General features: G+C 42.3%; 1 protein-coding gene and 1 pseudogene across 2 annotated transcripts in view; both read left to right on the plus strand.

Moving 5' to 3' along the window:
- LOC114490703 (histone-arginine methyltransferase CARM1-like) overlaps nt 1-18,602 on the plus strand; it is a 230,287-nt gene that overhangs the window by 81,521 nt on the left and 130,164 nt on the right. The gene's annotated exons all lie outside the window — the stretch shown is intronic.
- Nucleotides 11,808-14,676, plus strand: LOC114504332 (annotated as a pseudogene).

Raw genomic sequence — 18,602 nt, forward strand, 5'->3', positions numbered from 1 at the left:
ATTCTTGCTTTTGTCTTTATTTTCTTCCTTCTCATTACTTTGATTCTCTGATCACTCTCTTCTCTTTAACTTCTTAAGGTACACACTTAAATCATTAATTTGAGTCCTTTCTTTTTCTAATATATGCATTTACTGCTATATATTTCTCCCTGTATGCTCTTCTAGCTGCATCCCGTAAATTTGGTATGTTGTATTTTCCTTGTTCTACAATTCAAAATAATGTGCATTGTTATTTGTTCTTTGGCCTATGAATTGTTTTGGTCCACATATTAGAATTATATTGTTTGATTTTCAACATTTGGAGATTTTCCAGGTAGCTTTCTGTATTTTTGTTGAACTCTTCTGTGATGTGAATGAAAATGTGGTTTGTATAATATCAGTGGTTTCAAATTTGTTGGAGTTTGTTTTATGGCTCACAGTATGGCATACTTCAGTGAACACTGTGTGCGCCTTTAAAAAGAATGTGTCTTCTGTTATTGTGGAGTGGACTGATCTCTAAATATCAGGTCAAGTTGATTGATCTTTAATAATTCTTGGTCTACTTATTTATCCATTATTGAGAGAAGAGATTTGGAGTTACCAACTATAACCAACTATTTGTCTGTTATAATTGTTTATGACCCTTTGCAATATGAAAGCTGATATTCTATTGAGTATATGTGAGGTTATGCTTCAGATAATGACTCAAGGAAGCAAAAAGTAAAAATCCAAGTTTCTAGTAGCTGTTTTTCAATTCTTTTCTTTTATGAGGAAAACTCATACTTCCTTTAAACCCAGCTGGAGCATGCCTGCTCCATGCCTCCCTACTCAGTATTTATTACAGTAACCATATTCTCTGGTCCCTGTTTCCTGCCGAACATGTGCACAGTATATCTGCATAATACTGAAATATTTATGGTGGAAATGACATTATGTCTAGGATTTGCCTTAGAATGTCTAGCCAAGGAAACAAAATATACTTGGCAGTAGAAATGAATTAAGATAGACAAAAATCTTAGTAAGTTTTGAATCTTAATGATAGAAATCTTTATGTCAATCTACGTACTTTATGTACATTTGAAAATCTTCATAATAAAAGTTTTAAAAAAATAGGTGGAAAAGTCCATGCAATATCAAGAGCTACAGACATTTCTCCAGGAAACAAATCTCATTTACCTGTAAGTTAATCTACCCACTGGTCATCTGAGATGCATTGATCAAGAGTTTCAAAGCTGCATGGAAATGCTCTCTTAAAATATAGTAGCAATGGCAGGAAGCTGAGGTGACTGAACAACAGAACTGCAGAATTTTTGTAATTGGGTTTTGCTGAATTTGGCTGATAGCTCTTGGAAAATCAGAATGAGATTATTTAATATAGGACACTGAGAGCTCAGCATTACTGTTTGCATTCTCCCCTTCACCCCCTTGTGCTGCTTTAACGTGCTTTCCAATGCTTTGTCTCACTGCCGAGTGTCAGAGGAACATATCAGATAACAGGTTAACACAAAAGAAAATGTTTAAATATTTTAAAAATATTTAAATTTATTTATTCATAAAAATCGTTAATGCACTGTGTTGGTGATGCTATAGGGAAATAAGTGGGCGCTATTATGCGCCCCTGCAGAGTGTAGGTTATAACACCCTATAGCGGGCAATTTGGCAAAACATTTAAAAATTAAAATGGGCCCATTATTTGATCTCATTTCTAGTAACTTAACCTACAAACATCCTCATAAACAGGAGAAATGAAGTTCAAAAAAATATTAACACTGACTCATTGTTTGTAGCAGCAAAACACGGAAAGTAACCAAAATGGTGATTTGGAATACCATGCAGATGTTTAAATAAATCTCTGCTTATTTTTGAAAAATGCTTCTAGAGGTACTATTTAATTAAAAAATTTAAAATGTGAGGCATTATTAGTACCATCTGTCATTTGGTTAAAAGCATTTATTTGATGTTCAAAACCCTCAACACTTAAGGCACTGCTCTGGGTGCTAGGTATGTATTTCCTTTCATTGATTTTCTATTTTTTGACCACTTTGTTAACAGGCAGGAGCCTCCCTCTCCCAATCTTCCCACCTTCTCTTCACAAGAGAAGACCCCCTGTGGTTCCCAAGTAACCACAGGAAGTGATGTCCCCAAACTACTTTGGTTCATGTCATCTTAGGGTAGTTTAGTGTATCCTTATGGAGTCGTGGACAGCATAGGAAGAGTCAATTTGCTGTATTAAACCCATCTTGGGGCAGGGAGCTCTTTATAAAGAATTTATTGATAAGACAACTTGTTGGTTTGCCCATTTGAAAAACTGCCGGCTCTACTGAGATGTGTCGTCAATGGCAATCTTACATCAAAATTGAGTTAAAATCTCTTCCAGTAGCATGAAATTCAGAAACCACTCTACTGAAGTAAGTTGCAGGAGGCATGTATTCAGGCCAGTTTTCAAATTTCACAATATAGCTGAAGTGTAACACTCAACCTCTTTATAAACAAGTAGTGTTATAGAGTATAACATCTGTATTCAGCAGTGAGAATAGTAACATGAGGAGAGATTTCTCTGAGGAAAAAATTTAAGATGTCAAAATATTTTCTCCCAATAGTTTGTGTGCTAATGAAACATATTCCTAGTAACTCACAGATACAACTCACAGACAGTGGTGCCTGCAGTGTGTGCAGGACTCTGCCTGTCCCATGGACATGTGGGCGAGGACGGAGGGGAGGGGTGAAGTGGTGCCTCCGGGAGTCCCCAGAACGAGGAACTGAAACAGCATTGCCTGGTAATGCCTGTAGTTCTCCTGATATCTTGGCCATCCCCTTTCACTGTGCGGGGGCCAGAAATTGGTTAACTCTTTTGCATTTCTACGACCCACACCTATATACAGGTACTGCTTAGTGTTTAAGGATTCTCTTCACATCAAGCCTACTCTCCCTTTTCTGCTTTTTAAATTCTCACACAACTACTTCGGTCAGGGTTTTCCACCAATCACATCACTGACATTTTAGGCTGGGTGATTCTTTGTTGTAGGGAGCTGTTCTAGGCGCACTGCAAGGTGCTTAGCAGCCTCCCTGGCCCCTAATCACCGGGTGCCAACAGCACACCCTTCCCCAGTTGTCTTTAGACATCTAGACACCTAGACCAGGTGTCTTTAGACATCACCAAACCTTCCTTGGGGGGAGCAAAATTACCCCTGGATGAGAACACTGACTTGCAAACCTTTTGTGGTTTCTATGGGTTTGACTCTGGAAATAAGGATGGAGATCAAAGTTCAACAAATAAGCTGCATTCTGTTGTTGTTCTATTTTTTTTATTTCCATCACTTATTTGACCAAGAACCACAGTGTGCAAACTTATGACCAGAGGAATTAATTTATCAGAAGGTAATTTGAAGGCTAATCTGTAGGCTAATCTGAATTACAGTTAGCCTACAGAGCGATTTTGTTTTTAAATTAAGCTCGAAGGCTTTTGGATTAGGTCTGTACTCTCCACTGCAGGTTCTTACCCGTCCCCTCTACTTTCTAAAGACTCACGCAGTTGGCCTGCTTCCCTTGTTGATGTAGCCTGTCTGACCCATGAAGTATGCAAGTGTGCCAGCGCTTTCTGAGTAGACCTTGGAGGAAGGGCAAGGACTAATGTGGGCTCGTGGGGCACACTACAGAGCCACTGAAGACCACATAACACTTTGCCTGAACTGGAAAAAAACAAAAACAAAAATCTTCCTTAAGACAGGAAGTTATCGTGATATACTGATTCTGTTAGAAAATAAGACAATTTATTGACATTTGCTAAAGAATTGTAGTAAATACATCTGTTTCTGATGCTTCTGATGAGTAATGTGGCTCGGGTTGTGCGGCGTGTGTTCTGCACAAACATCCGTGGAGGTCTTACATATTCACATTAAGGAAGGCCCGTATTTCATGGGAAAACCTAGATTTAGCTTTCACTGGGAGTTTTGTTAAATTGGATTAAATTTCATAGAACAGGTCATTGAGAGAACAGGGAAGATCACAGTGAGGGGAAGATCACTCTTATCTTCTGTTCCCTGCAGTCGAAGGAAAATAACATGCTCTTTCTAATAGGCATGTTCCAACTCAGACCCTGTCCTGAGCCAGTCCTGGCAGTGGGGAGGGTAGAACTCAAGAAGGGGTGGCAGAGAGGGAGAAGGCAATGAAAGCAGAAGAGACTGTTATGTGGTGGTGACAGCAAGAAAGAAACAGGTATTTCTGTGGTTGCTAGGACTGTGCTGCCCACACAGAACTGATGCTGGGAGACTGTTCTTTCTAGGCCTGAAAACTATTTCTCTCGTTACTGATTAACGTTACCTAGCCAGAGTTCTTAAGAGAGATGATCCCTTCATTTTTATGTTCTTAATTCAACCTTCATTTATTGCTATTTGTCTTTTCTTCACTTATCTTTTTAAATTTATTTATACAATAAATGTTTTGAGTACCTAGTATGAGCTTGCACTATTAAAACACCTCTCCTCTCATGGAGAGACCCTCTTCTAAATGTAGTAACTATGGATGAGCTCTGTCCAGAAAGTATTCAGCCTTGTAATATGGGAAATAGAGACATTTATTGAAGAAGATACAAGATACATAAAACATTCAACACAGGATAATGGTGCCTCAGTCCCCTTAAAACTTATGCCCTCCTTGAGGAAATCTGGTTCATTGGTAGCTGTTTGAATCAAGTCATCAGCAACTGCAGCACGATGTTCCTTCTGCTCTGGTAGCAGAAGCTGCGGAATGAATTTTGTGACAGCACGTTTCATGCCAAGATTCTGTGTCAATATCTCAGACACAGTAGTTTTTGGAATCCCCAGGTCAGCTTCTGGTTCTTGCACTGTCAGTCACCAGTCTTTGTTGATTGCAGCCCATATACATTCAACATTCTCAGGTGTTCTGCTTGTTGCAGGCCTTCCAGAATGTGGATCACTTTCAACAGATCCTCAACCATCTTTGAAGCATTTGTGCCACACTTTCATTTGTGGTGTTCTCATTGCATCATCCCCCACAGTCTTCTGAATCATCCAAATAGTTTCCACAGAGGAATGTTCAAGCTTAACACAAAATTTGACACAGATTTATTGCTCTGCTTGCTTAGTCATTTCTAGTGCAATGGCCACACAGTACACACACTCACTCAATGGCATCTACCACCCCCACTACTAGTACAATGAAGTCGTCATTGTTCACACACATGCATTCCAGTCCACTTTCTTTGGCTACCAGGTTACATCGATGTCACATAAGCCATTCTTGTTATATTAACAATGGCTGGAGTTTTTCAGGACAGACCTCGGTAGAGTGCCAGATGGGTGCTCAACTTATCATGGGGATCATTTCATAAGGTTTATAAATTGTTGAATCACTATGTTATATGCCTGAAACAAGTATTTTTTTAAAAAAAAACATATGTTCTAATTTTTGATAATTCCAGCAGTGTTAAGAGTATATCATTTCACTAAAACCTTAACAGAATTGGATATTGTAGGTTTTAATAATTCAGTTGTTTAAAAAAAAAACAGTGAATCATTTCTGTTTGCATTTCTTTGCTTTCTATGCATGTGAAATCAAGGGGGATTTTGTTAGCATCCCAGAGTTTGATCTCGGGACATTGGGTAGCATCATATCTCTGCCATTGTGAGAACATCTCCTCTGGCAATGGCTGCTCATGGATATTCTTTCTGCTTTTCCTTCCAGCTGTACGATAGGGTTCCACTTCCCTACTCGCTTGGAGTCAGGTGTGGACACATGACTTGCTTTGGGCAATAAATGTGAGTGAGAATGATGTGCTATTTCAGCCTGAAGACTTTACTAGCCAGTGCAGGACTCACCATGTTCCTGTTTTCTTGCAGCCACAATCCTGGGCACTTTCTAGCTGGGGCCCTTTGGTGAGAATAACATGAAGCAAGGCCCTATGCTGAGGTATAGTGAACATGTAGCAAAAAATGAGAAGTACTGTGGTTCTAAGCTATTGAGACTTGGTGATTGGGTTTAGGAATCTTGAGCTGCCTGCCCCGTCTGATTCCGCGGTGTGGCCCGTCCGCCGGACCTTGTTGCTGTGCCATCGTACCAGCGCACAGGGCCTATCAGCACCACAGGACACACAGCAGACCTGACAGTCGAGTGCTTTTCCAAACAAGGAAGGAGTGTGGTCGTATTTATGGATAATCCATTCAATTCCAGGCAACAAAGTGGATGACAACACTGTGCCATCTGCCAGCTCATATTATTTTTGTCATCTCAGATTAAAAATTGTTCTAATATTCAGCAGGGAAATGACTTAATGCAGGTAGGCTTTGGGCAACATTTTAAAGATTGCTTTTCCTCCACAACAGGCCCATAAAATCTAATAAAAAAACCCCTAACATTTTATTGATTGTTCATTATGCATCCAGGATTGTGCCAAGACAATATCCTTTATTTCTCCTTGCCACATGAAGAGGTCAGTGAGGCTCAGGGTGAATGTCACTTGTCAAGGCTGTTCACTAGTTAGTAGCAGCACTAGGATTTGAACCTGGTTCTGAGGGGCTGTGCTCCAGCCACTACACAGCAGGGGCCGCACTGTTTCAATCCAAGACTTTCTCAACTCCCCCAAGCGGCTGTGTTTGGTTCTGCAGCCCCATCCCTCACTGCCATCACTTTTCCCTCTCACCTGCTTTTTTCGCCTTCTTCTGATCAAAGATCTTTTTCCCACGCACATACTTAGCAGTCACTGCAGGCTGGAGACACAGAAATCAGCGGCACACAGTCGCTTCCCTCCCCTCCGGGAGCTTATACTCGAGAGCGGTCATCTTCAACCCGCCTTTTTTATCTCTTGAAACATGTAAACTAATTACTAAAATCCTTGGGCATACCCCAAATAATATTTTTTGCCAATCAGACCAAAAAAAGGTACAATTTTGATTCCTTCACACTGGATAACTTGTTATATTGGCTGTTGTCATTTTTTTATTTGACAATCCGAGGGACGAGAGGGCGGTGCCCCTGACTAAGTAGTCAGGTACTGGGTGCTTTAGAACTTTCTGTGGCTCCTCGCTTCAAAATTGTTGCTCTAGGGAAGGACCCACCAATAGAAATACAATGTGAGTCACAAAGCAAACCGCATATAGTAATTTTTAAAATATATGTCGGTTTTTCTATTTTTAATGATAAATACATATAAGATAAAATTCAGCATCTCAATCATGTTTTAAATTTACAGTCTGATGGTATAAAGTACAGTCATATTGTTGTGCAACCATCACCAATACCCATCTCCAGAAGTCTTTCCACATATGGAATGGTAAGTGGTCTAATGAACACATTTTAAAGCCAAAATAAACAGATTAAATTAATTTTAATAGTATAGTTTAACCCAGTGAATCCAAGATGTTATCATTTAAACATGAAACAGTGTAGAAAATCATTGAGCTACTTTACATTCTTTTCGGCACTGTGTTTTTGAAACATTTAGCTGTGGACTCACCACATGTCAAGGGCTCCACTGCCGTACGTGGCTGCTATCGTGTTGCACAGAACAGGTCTGTGGGGAAAGGTAAGGTGACAGACTGATTATTTCAAGGCATTAAGGAGAAGATGGGATGTAATATCCACGGGACACTGTGAAAAAACAACCAAGGAACACTTAGCTCAACCTGCAGTTCTGGGGAAGCTTCCAGAAGAAGACACCTGGGTTGGGCAAAGAAAAGTGAAAAAGACTAGATCCAAGGTGCAGAGGCTGGCCATGCAAGGAACTGCCGCCGGTTCACTGCGGCGAGCGAAAAGGGCAAGGCAGTGGGAAGTGGAAGGAGATATGGCTTGTCAGGCACAATGGAGCCCAGTCATAATGGGCCTTGAATGGGAAGCCCAAGAGCATGGATCTTATTTGCGTGACTCTCTGCAGTTTTAAAATATCCCTTTATATACATTGGGATATCACTTGGGAACAACATCATCAGCCCTTGAGGCTAGCTAGCACTTGTGTCCAAGACTGCTAATTGCCTCCTCGTTCTATAATCTCCTTGTTCCACATTATCAGAAGTCTTGTATTACTAGGGGTGGCAATAATGGTAGCTAAAATGTGCACCTGCCAGGCAGTTTTGCTAATAAAGACATCTGAAGTTATTGTATAGGATTTCTGGGAAATCTCCTTAACAGGGGCTGATTCAGAAAAGTATGCCATTTATCCACTGCCCCTTTCAGCTTCTTGCTGCTTGGAGTACAGATATAATTGCTGGAGCTGTGGCAGTCTCTTTGTGACTATGAGGTACCCTGAGGATGCTAAGTGTGCTCTGAGCACATCAGAAGAGAAGGGTACATGGTTCCTGTGTCCATACAACTGTGGAACTGCTGTACCAGCCCCCGGTCTTACTAGTTCAGGACTTGTTGTATGTAAAAGAAAATAAGTCACACTCATTTAAGTCACTGTTATTTGGGGTTGTTTTAGTATATGCAAATAAACTTAATGTTGAGTCATACAGGATACATAACCTGTCAATTAACTCTTTAAGTTATTTTGCATAGGAGTTTACCAAGGATCTGACAAATTAAGTGACCTGATAAGGTTCGTGCCAGAGGTAGTAGTGTTAGGGACAACACTCAAGCTGGGTGATTCTAGCCCCAAGGCCTGTGATTTATTTATTTTATTTTATCACTGTTTTTCAAGGATGTGGTTTCTGTGACCTCCCCCTTCCTGAGACTGCACATTTCAGGGCAGCCATCATGCTGACAGTGACTGTGGAGTCTGGGTTACAGTTACTGACAGCCTGTATGGAATATCTGTTAACAATCAATGTGATGACCACTTTTCCCCAGCCTCTACATGGGCATTGGTGTCCTTTGCCTTGACCATCTGGCAGGAGGCCCAGAAAACATAGGGGTAAGCATTCACCATCTCCTCCCCTCTTTTGAGTGCACCCCTGCCCAGGGCTAGTTTCTTGCCTTGAGGGCTCCCTCTGGCTCCTTCCACTGGGTGGAAGCTCAGAAAAAGCTCAACCAGGCCCTTCTCAGCCTGTGCTTACAGGATTGTGCAGGCAGGCATCTGGCTTGCCCCTCCCTCGCTGCTCTTGCCTCTTGGCTATGTCAATGTTCAATTAGCATCCCTAGCACAGGGTGGTGATACTCAAATCTGTCAATTCTGCAACTTGTTGGCATCTCCACAGAGAGCTCAGCAGGAGAGGAGGTTGCTGACTCGAGGCTTAATGGGATTTTCATATCATCTGTAGAGCTCAGTCATCCATAAGATCCTTATTACTTACAAGTTGGCTAAATCAATCAATGGTTTATTGAGCATCCTTATTGACCTTCAGCTATACCTCCTCTGCCAGCAAATGGACCTGAGCCAAGTGTCTTGTGCCCGCCTCCCTGTCCCAGGTATGGCCAGGCTGCGGCCAGGGCCTTCAGATGGAGGTGCTTTCTGGCTGACCTGATTCTTCTCACGCCACGATTTCTCTCACCTTGGGTGCCAGTCTGCCTGCACAGCTGGGAGCAGAAAAGTGTCTGCTTCTCAGCTATGTGTCTGGAATGGGGTGAATAAACTTTTCTCTTAAAGGGCAGCAAGTAAATATTCTCAATTTTATGAGCCGTACAGCCTTTGTCCTAGCTGCTCAGCTCTGCCACTGTGGCAGGGAGGGGGGCAGACACAACAGGTGAAAGCCTGAGTGTGGCTGTGCTCCAGCAAAACTGAATTTTTGGGCACTGAAGTTAGAATATCATATAATTTTCAATTGTTAAAATATTGGTTTGATTTTTAAAAACTATGTGAAAATGTAAAAAGTGTTCTTAACTTATAGACTGAACAAAAATAGTTTGCCAGTCTCTGATCTAGAGGCAAGGTGATATGGTAGTTAAAAACCTGAGGGGTTTTTGGCGGGGTATAAATCCTGGCATTGTCACCCGTTAGCTGTGTAACTTAACAGTAGTTACTTCATCTTTCTAAGGTTCCATTTCCTCATTGTGAAGGAGATAATTCCAGTATATACCACAGAGGACTGTGACTGGATTAAATGAGATACTGGATGTGCTGTAGGTAGTAGCCCAGCACTCTTTTCAGGGTCCATGGTGTGCCCGGTGCTGGGCTGGTCGCTACAGGAGACCCACAAATGAACTAGATACAGCTGCACTCTCCAGGGGCATGGAGTCCTGCAGGGAGAGGCTGTGTGCCTCAGTGACAGTCACACTCATGGCACAGTGATCATAGCTGTAGGAGAGGCACAGCAGGGACAGCTCATCATCGTGATGTTTGCAGTGCTGCTTCTGGGGTTTTGCAATTCTCAGGGTGTTTGGTGAAAGGAAGAGCAGCCCCCCGGGGACTGCCATGGTGAGGACAGGCCATGCACCTCTGCGAGTCTCCCGCCACCTGCAGCGGCACCGGTGTCCCGCTTTCCCACCACCCTCACGGCGCCTCTGCTCTTTCCTCTGCTCAAGGCCTCAGCAGCCACAGAGGCAGAGCTTCCACTTTTTATCTTTATAACGTAACCCAGTTGAGCTGTGGCCAATATCACCTTGTCGTTCGTGAGTTTCTATTGAATGGTTTCTATCATTCTAATTCAACATGCACAATTTGGCAATAAGTCATTTGCAAGCAAGGTACCATATATGGTAATTGACACTTTCTTGTGTTCCCATTACTTTAACTTCCACTGAAAAGCCAATCTTATCCTTACCTCTGTAAGATTACTTGTTCCGCCCAATCTGGCCACCAACTAGAATCTTAACCAGGTTTATCACCTGGGGACCACCTAGGCTATATTCCTATCATCAGTTATGGAATTTCGTTAACTCAGGCCTTAAAGACAGAAGATAACAAAGCAACTCATCGTGCATAACTGGAGCCTCCATATGGTTTTAATGGCATACAGTTTTCTAAATTGTTTTCTTTTATGTGATGTAGAGATCACAGACACACATCTGAAACTATAGTAATAGTGATATTCAGCTGACTGGACCTCCAGAAAGCGGTGGTAGGCTCCTCAGCAACAGCAGTGATCCTTTTCAGTTTCTGTCCTGAAGTCTTTCGGAACCAATCTCACCCGTGAACCCTGCCGCATTGCACATTGCTTGTGTCCTGTGCTGTTCCAGGCCAAGCTGGTTTTTCATGCTCTTGAATCAGGTATTTTATGCCAGTTGCACAGCTTTCTCTGTGATTTGATGGCAGTTACTCAATTTTAAGCGTTTAAAGTAGTGATCTTTCCATTCTTCCTTTTCTCAAACCCTTTAGGAGGACCCTTTTCTTCCAATGCACTTCAAAACACCTGCTGCAGCTGCTAGTTACTTTGGGAATGATTGTACTTCTCTCATTTTTGCACTGTTACTGTTTCTGCTCCATCCACTCCTTGATTTGCCTTCTGCTCTGACAGCAGGAAGGGTTGTCGAGGTTATTCTAGAATTCTGAAGTATGAAAGGAAGTTGGGTATGGCACAGAGGGCTTGCCTGTGCAGGGCTACTGTGCAAAATAGTTCCAGACAACACCATTCTCTTCAGAGTCCATGTGTTTTGTGCAGTGCACAGCCTGCGTGGTGGTTCTCAGCTGCCCTGGCTCCATGGACAGGGCCCACTGAACTATAATGCATACTTTGTCCCATACTGCCTTTTTAGGAAGGGTTAGGCAGGTGAAGGTGAAGGAGGAGAAGGAAGAGAGAGTAACAGTACTTCTGTAGAGTTTCTTTTGTGCTAGGTACTCTTCTAAGCACTTCACATGTATTAACACTTAATCCCTAAATAGGAGATTTCTTCTTACTCACTGGAGTCGAGACTGGTTCCTACAGTGCTTCAGACAGACCCTGCCCTGGGCAATGCAGAACAGCCAGAAACAGGCTTCCTTCCCTCACACAGGTTGCAACATAATGGATTTTGATGGAACTGATGAAAAAGTCAACTATGATATCCATGGTGGGGCCAAAGGAAAAAAAAATTGCTAAAATTGTCATCAGAGCCTCCTCAGAAAGTCCGCATAGACTACCTGTTGCATGAGATACAAATCCAAGTTCACATTTAACATTACATTACCAAATGGCCTTTCTGATGAGCTCTAATTCTTCTATATAAGGCCTTATCTCTGCTCCTCACACTGGAAAACCAGGCCTCTTCTGGGCCTGCACAGACTCCAACACCTCCCTGCTGGGAGCATTACCCTTCTTCCTCCCTGCCTGTCCAGATTCCTCCAACCTCTGGTCTGCCTTTCACATCGTCTGAGCACAGGCTTTCCTGAGGAGTGAGTATGCACCACTCTGTCTCCTTGGATTTGGGATGCAAATTATCCTCCATCATTTATATGTAACAGCACGTTGCCTTGTAGGTGTGTGTGGGTGTGGCCACATAGTCAGTCCCGGAAGGTGGGAGTATGACTTCTCGTTTCTGTTGTAACCCGCCCCCCCCACCCCCACAGCCCCGTTCTATGCGTGTGACACCACAAGGGACCAATAAATGCTTTTCATTGATTTTCTCAAACACAGGTTCAGAATCCATTTATTTATAAGTTTACACAAATATAGCAGTATGTAATGTCATAAAAATGCAAACCTCCTATATTTGATACAGCACTTTCCTGTAATGTTTTCTACATTTGAAATTTTTGATATAATGATTTTAAATGTTAGCATGTTTGTTTCTTTCTCTTAAAATTACAGAATTCCTCATTAGCATTTTTGCCAGAGTTGAATCAACAGGTTAACAATCTATATTTCAAAAGAAAACTACTTTCAGATAATTTTTCTCATAAATACTTACCCATATTTTGCTATGTATAATGCGTGCCCACGTTTTTGGCCCAGACTTTCAGGAAAAATCTTTTGTTTTAAATTTTTAATTCAATTTTTATTTATAATTAGATTTGCTTTTTGTATTATAAAGGAATTTTAGCTTTTATTTTTGAACATATTATGGTACAAGAAATGTAACAAATAATTACAAAACACAAGAACAGATACAAGGTATTTCAGGTACTACCCACATATAATGTGCATCCTTCTTTTCCCTCAAAAATTTGGGCAAAAAAGTGTGTATTATACACGGCAAAATGTGGTGAGTTGTGGTGAGCTCTGCTGTTACTTTCCTGGCGTTCTGTCTACTGTCCTATCAGTTCAGCCTAAAGAACTCCCCTTAGCATTTCTTATGGGACAAGTCTGCTAGCTATAAATTCCCTGAGCTTTTGTTTATCTGGAACTGTCTTAATCCTACCTCAAGTATTTTTTTCTTTTTTAAAATTTCTCGACTCCTATGTTTATTTAATTTTTTTATCTGTATTTTTTTATTGTTGTTCTAGTACAGTTGTCTCCATTTCCACCCCCCCTGCTCCCCCAACCCCAGCCACCCCCACCTCCAACCCTCAATCCAAAGCCAAATAGATGCTTTTTAATAAGGGGCTGACTCACCGCCAGCACTCTAGCACCCTTGGCTCAGGTTGTTCTGAGTCCTGCAGCCTTCCAAGAAAAGCTGGCTGTCCTGTCTTCCTTCCATAGTGCTGGTGCGAATTTCAATGCTAGACCTTCAAAGAAAACCCTGGGAAGGGCCACCCTACCTTTCTATAATTGTGAGAAAACAGATGCCCAGTGGAGGGGAGCCCTAGGGACTGCTTAGATAAATTTCACACCTATGTCTGCTCATTTTCCTTTAGCAAAATAAGATCATTTCCAACCTGAGCTAACACTGAGTGCTTACTGTGTTTTACATACTGGGGGGAGGTAGGGGATGGGGTGGGGACAAAAGCATGTTAACAGTTGTTCGTATGGAAAAAGACATTCAGGTTATGATTATTACAACCGCTTTATAAATTTTGTTTCACACACAACTGTAAACTCACTTTTGCCCACCCTGTAGATGTATGTTTATTTATTCAACAAACCCAGGAGATCGATTTTATCATTTTCATTTTACAAAAGACAAAGTGGAGACAGAGAGGTTAAACAACCTGTCCAAGGTCACAGAAGTAGAAAATGGTAGAGCCACAATTCAAAGCCAGATAGGCTACTTTGAGTCTGAGCTCTTGACCTCTTCACAATATACTTTTACACCAGAGATTTTCAACCTGTATGCTGCCTAGGGCAGAAGGGACTCCGTGGACCAAGGTAGGGGCTCTGCCCTCCACTGGGAGATGCTGGTGTCAGCAGTCCAGCCACTGTGGCTGCAGCTGCAGTGGTGGGGGAGGAAGCAACATGGCTGGGTGGGGGGAGTGTTGCACAGGATGCCACTCATAGCTGGGACCATAGAGGGGCAGAGCGACATTACTGAGGTAACGTTTGGGCCCTGGCCTACCCTGATTCAGATGCTGTATTCATCTGCTTTGACCTTTGCCAACCAGAAACATTGCACCATGTCCTCAAGAAGTGGCAAGGTGAGACTCCCAAGTTTTGCCCCTATGCCAAGGTTGTGCTGATTGGCTGTAAACTGGACCTGTGGACTAATCTGGCTATGCTGAGGGAGCTGTCCAAGCAGTGGTTTATCCCTGTTACACATGAGCAGGGCACTGCACTGGCCAAGCAGGTGGGGGCTGTGTTCTCTGTGGAGTGCTCCCCCTGCTCCTCTGGACGCAGTGTCAGGGATGTCTTCCAGGTGGCCACAGCAGCCTTCCTTGGCTGTGGACATAGGTAGCTGTTCCCTACTGACTCATGCCAGGAACTGCAGCAATCCACTCAGCTGGCAGGATGGCCAGACTGGGGGATCGAGAATGAAGGCGAGAAACACAATGATGGAGCCAAGAGTGGCACCCTCATGTGAGGAGCCTGGGAGAGGCAGAGTGTTGGGGGAGGAGGGTGGTAAAGGGTAAAATTGTTCCCCTGCCTGCACCCTGGCTTCCTGAGCTGACTCTGCCTGGGACTTAGGGCAGGCTGAGTGAGCACTCCTCTTAGGCAGGGGACCCGGAGATAGGGGGTGTCACTATTCCTCACATTTTCATCCCCCTCCTCTCTGCTGGAAGCTGGGGGAGCTAGCAGGGCAGGCATCTGGGCCAGGTGCTGGGATAGGGCAGAGGGGTTGGGGAAGCTGGCATTGACCAGTGACCTGGGTTTAGTATACATATATGAAGGCCACCTTCTCTCCCTGCTCCAGTCCCTGTATCTTGGTGCTGGCTTCCTTCCCTGAGGAAAGTATCCATTCCATGACCTTCCCTTTTCCTCTCCTCTCACTTCTACAGCTGTTCTCACTTATCCTAACTTCCAGGTAACATACACTAAATTAAACACTAAATTGAGAAGCCCCTCCCCCCTAATACCCACCAGTCCTAGCCCCTCCCTCTCTTCCCCCAGCATCCCCAAATAAAGCCCACGTTCATGGAGAACAAATGCAAAATATGCCATAGCTGACTATTTGGTCAGGGGCACCGACCTCTTTTCCCTTAGACTGCCAAATAAATACATGACAACAGCCAAAACAATAATAACCATATGGTGTGAATGAATCAAAATTATACCTATTTTTAGTCAGATCAGCAAAAATACATATTTTCTGGTGTGCTGCAGAATTTTAGTAGTTACTATATATGTGCCCTGAGATAACACAGGTTGAAAATCACTGATATAATGCATAGTTCAAGACCTGTTTTCTTATTGGTTGTCTGGGTGGCCGGTCCATTGTTGGTGGTGGAGTATTGAAGTCTACTACTACTGTTGTATTGTTGTCTATTTCTCCCTGAAGATTCCCTATTATTTGCTTAATGTGTCTAGATGCTACAGTGCTGGGTACATACAAGGACCTTCTTTGCCTGTGTTTACAGTTTTGACTTAAAGCCTATTTTTTCTTATGTAAGTGTAGCCGCTCCTGCTCTCTTTTGGTTTCCAGTTGAACAGCTGTCTCATTATTTTGATCCTGTATGTGTCCTTGGAGGTGAAGCCAGTCCCTTGCAAGTGGCATCACACTCAGGTTTTGTTTTTGTTACCCATCCATCCACTCCATGCCTTTTGCTTGGAGAATTTAGTCCATTTGCATTTAGAGTAATTATCAATAGGCAGGGACTTACTGATGCCCTCTTATTAATTGTCTTATGGCTTGTTCTGTAGTTCCATTGTTCTTTCTTCTCTTGATGTTCTCCTTTGTGAATTGATGATGTCCATAGTAGAATACTTTGATTGCCTTCTCCTTATTGTTTGTGAATATTCTGTAGGTTTTTGCTTCATAGTTACCATGAGGCTTACATAAAACAGCTTATAAATAAAATATTTATTTGTTTTACACTGATAAAAGCTTAATTTCAGTCACACAAAAACTGTGTCTTCTTTCTCTTCCCCTATACTCAGCTTTAGTTTCATGTCTTCATTTACCTCTTTTTATGTTGTGTACTTGTTAACAAATGATTGTAACTCTAGTTCGTTTTAATGCTCTTATCCTTTAACTCTTGTACTAGAGTTAAGTGGTTAACACACCACTGTATTACAGTATGAGAGTGTTCTGAATTTGACTGTGTGCTTATCTTCACCAGCGTGTTGTATTTTTTACATATTTTATGTTACTAAGTAGCATCCTTTCATTTCATCCTGATGAATTCTTTTCAGCATTTCTTGAAAGGCATGTTTTGTTTGTCTGGGAAAGTCTTTATCTTGTCTCCATTTCTGGAGGATGACTTTGCCAGATAGTGGACTTTTGGTCAGTAGCGGTTTTTTCCTATCAGCCCATTGACTATATCGTCCCACTCTCTGTGGCCTGTAAGGTTTCTGCCAAGAAATCTGCAGACGCTATAATGAGGGTTTTCTTGCAAGATGTAAGTTGCTTTGTTCTTCCTGCTTTTAAAATTCTCTGTATTTGATTTTTTTTTTACAATGTATCTTGGACAGAATTTCTTTAGGTTGAGATTGTTTGGTGACCTATGAACTTCATGAACTTGACACTCAAATTTCTCTCCACGTGTGGGAAATTTCATCAGTTATTTCTTTACATAAGTTTTCTGCCACCCTCTTTTGTCCTTCTGGAACTCCAATAATTCACAAAATTTTTTTAATGGAATCCCACAATTCAGATATGCTTAGTTTATTCTTTTTTTCTTTTCCCTTTGTTTCCTAACTCACAGATTTTTTTCTTCTGCTTAATCTGTTCTGCTGTTGGTGTTCTCTATTGCATTTTTTTTCATTTCATTCATTTTTTGGTCCAGACTTTCCATGTGATTCTTTTTTATTATTTCCATCTCTGACAATCTTTTTATTTTGTTCATATATTGTTTTCCTTATTTCGTTAAACTGTTTTTGGGTTTTCTTATACCCCATCGAGTTTCCTTAAAACAGCTATTTTGAATTGTGTAATGCGTAAGTCACAGAGCTCCATGTTCTTATGACTGGTCTCTAGAAGATTATTGCAATTCTCTGGTGATGTCATGTTTTCTTGATTTTTCATGTTCCTGGCCATTATGTGTTGCTGTCTTCCATCTGAAGTAGCATCACTTCCTATAGTCCTTACTAATTGGGAGTGTGACACCTTCCATCAGCCCTGCTAATGATTCTGAGGCTCAGACTTTCTATGAATACACCTGACCATGTTTCTTGCCCCACCTGTGGCAGAACTCTTAAGCTTAAAACACCCTTTTTTTTTGATCCTGCAAAGCACCAGGCTGAGTGCTTATGGACTCACTTTGTTCTCCTAAAGGTGGTGCTAAAGCTCAACCTTGTGGTTTCTCCCTGGCCCACAAATTTGGGCCAGCTCTCTGGATATGCTCACTCGCTGCCTGTTGTCACTGCTGCCCCCGGGAACTTACACAGAGAGCTGGCCACAGGGTGGAGATGTGTGTGGAAGAGGTGCAGGGAGCACTGGGGATGCCCATAGGCTATTTGGAGAGGTCAACGGACACAAGTATTACCAGTGGCTTGTGGACAGGCTTCTTGATGGAAGTCCATGCAGTGGTTAGAAAGATCTGTGTTCCTTTAATGCCCTCCAAGAGTCCTATCTGCTGCTCTCCCTTTCTCTCCCCATCTCTCAAGTCATGCTGCTCCTGATTCACTATTCTGAGTGTGGTGAGAGAGAAATGAGCCTCTTTGGCAGTGTCCTGGATAGCTGGGGAAGCCAGGTGCTCGCTTACGTGCTCTCACCTTTTCCATGGTAGCAATCAAAGTCTGAGAAGACCTCCTTTGTCATTAAGCTGTGTTGGCTGCAGGGAGGAGTAATGCAGGTAAAGTCAAACTGTTCTTACTATCCTTTCTGATGCATCCAAATCTGTACCTTTTTGCTCCAGCCATGTGCTGGCACTTCTGTGCTGGTAACCTGGACTTTCACAAAGACTCTCTCATCCATGGGTGATTTCTAGGACAGTGTTTTCCAGGGGTTCCTGGACTATGGCTAACAGGGGCTGGAGCTGGATCATGGGCCACTGCAGGGTCCACAGCTGTGACCAACATCTGTGTGTCCACTACCCTCCTGGGTCACTTGATGTATGATGCTGGTCCCACAGCTCTTACAAAAGCACTGTTGTTTGCGGATGGGCACCGAATGTGTATTACCAGTGGTGGGCAGGGAGGGTACAGTAATGAGTGATGTGTTATTCAGCTGCAGTGTTCACATTACTCTTAACCTGATGTTCTTGTTGTTTTACTGTGATAAATCACACAGTATAAAATAGACAGTTACTTGGTTCATAAGAATAGTGAGGAGTCAGCTAGAGTAATTTTTATAATTTGGCTAAATTTTGCCAACCTAGAATAATAACTGGTGTTAAAAGAAACATCTCC

The sequence above is a fragment of the Phyllostomus discolor genome, chromosome 3 (assembly GCF_004126475.2).
Source record: "Phyllostomus discolor isolate MPI-MPIP mPhyDis1 chromosome 3, mPhyDis1.pri.v3, whole genome shotgun sequence".
Lineage (NCBI taxonomy): Eukaryota > Metazoa > Chordata > Mammalia > Chiroptera > Phyllostomidae > Phyllostomus > Phyllostomus discolor.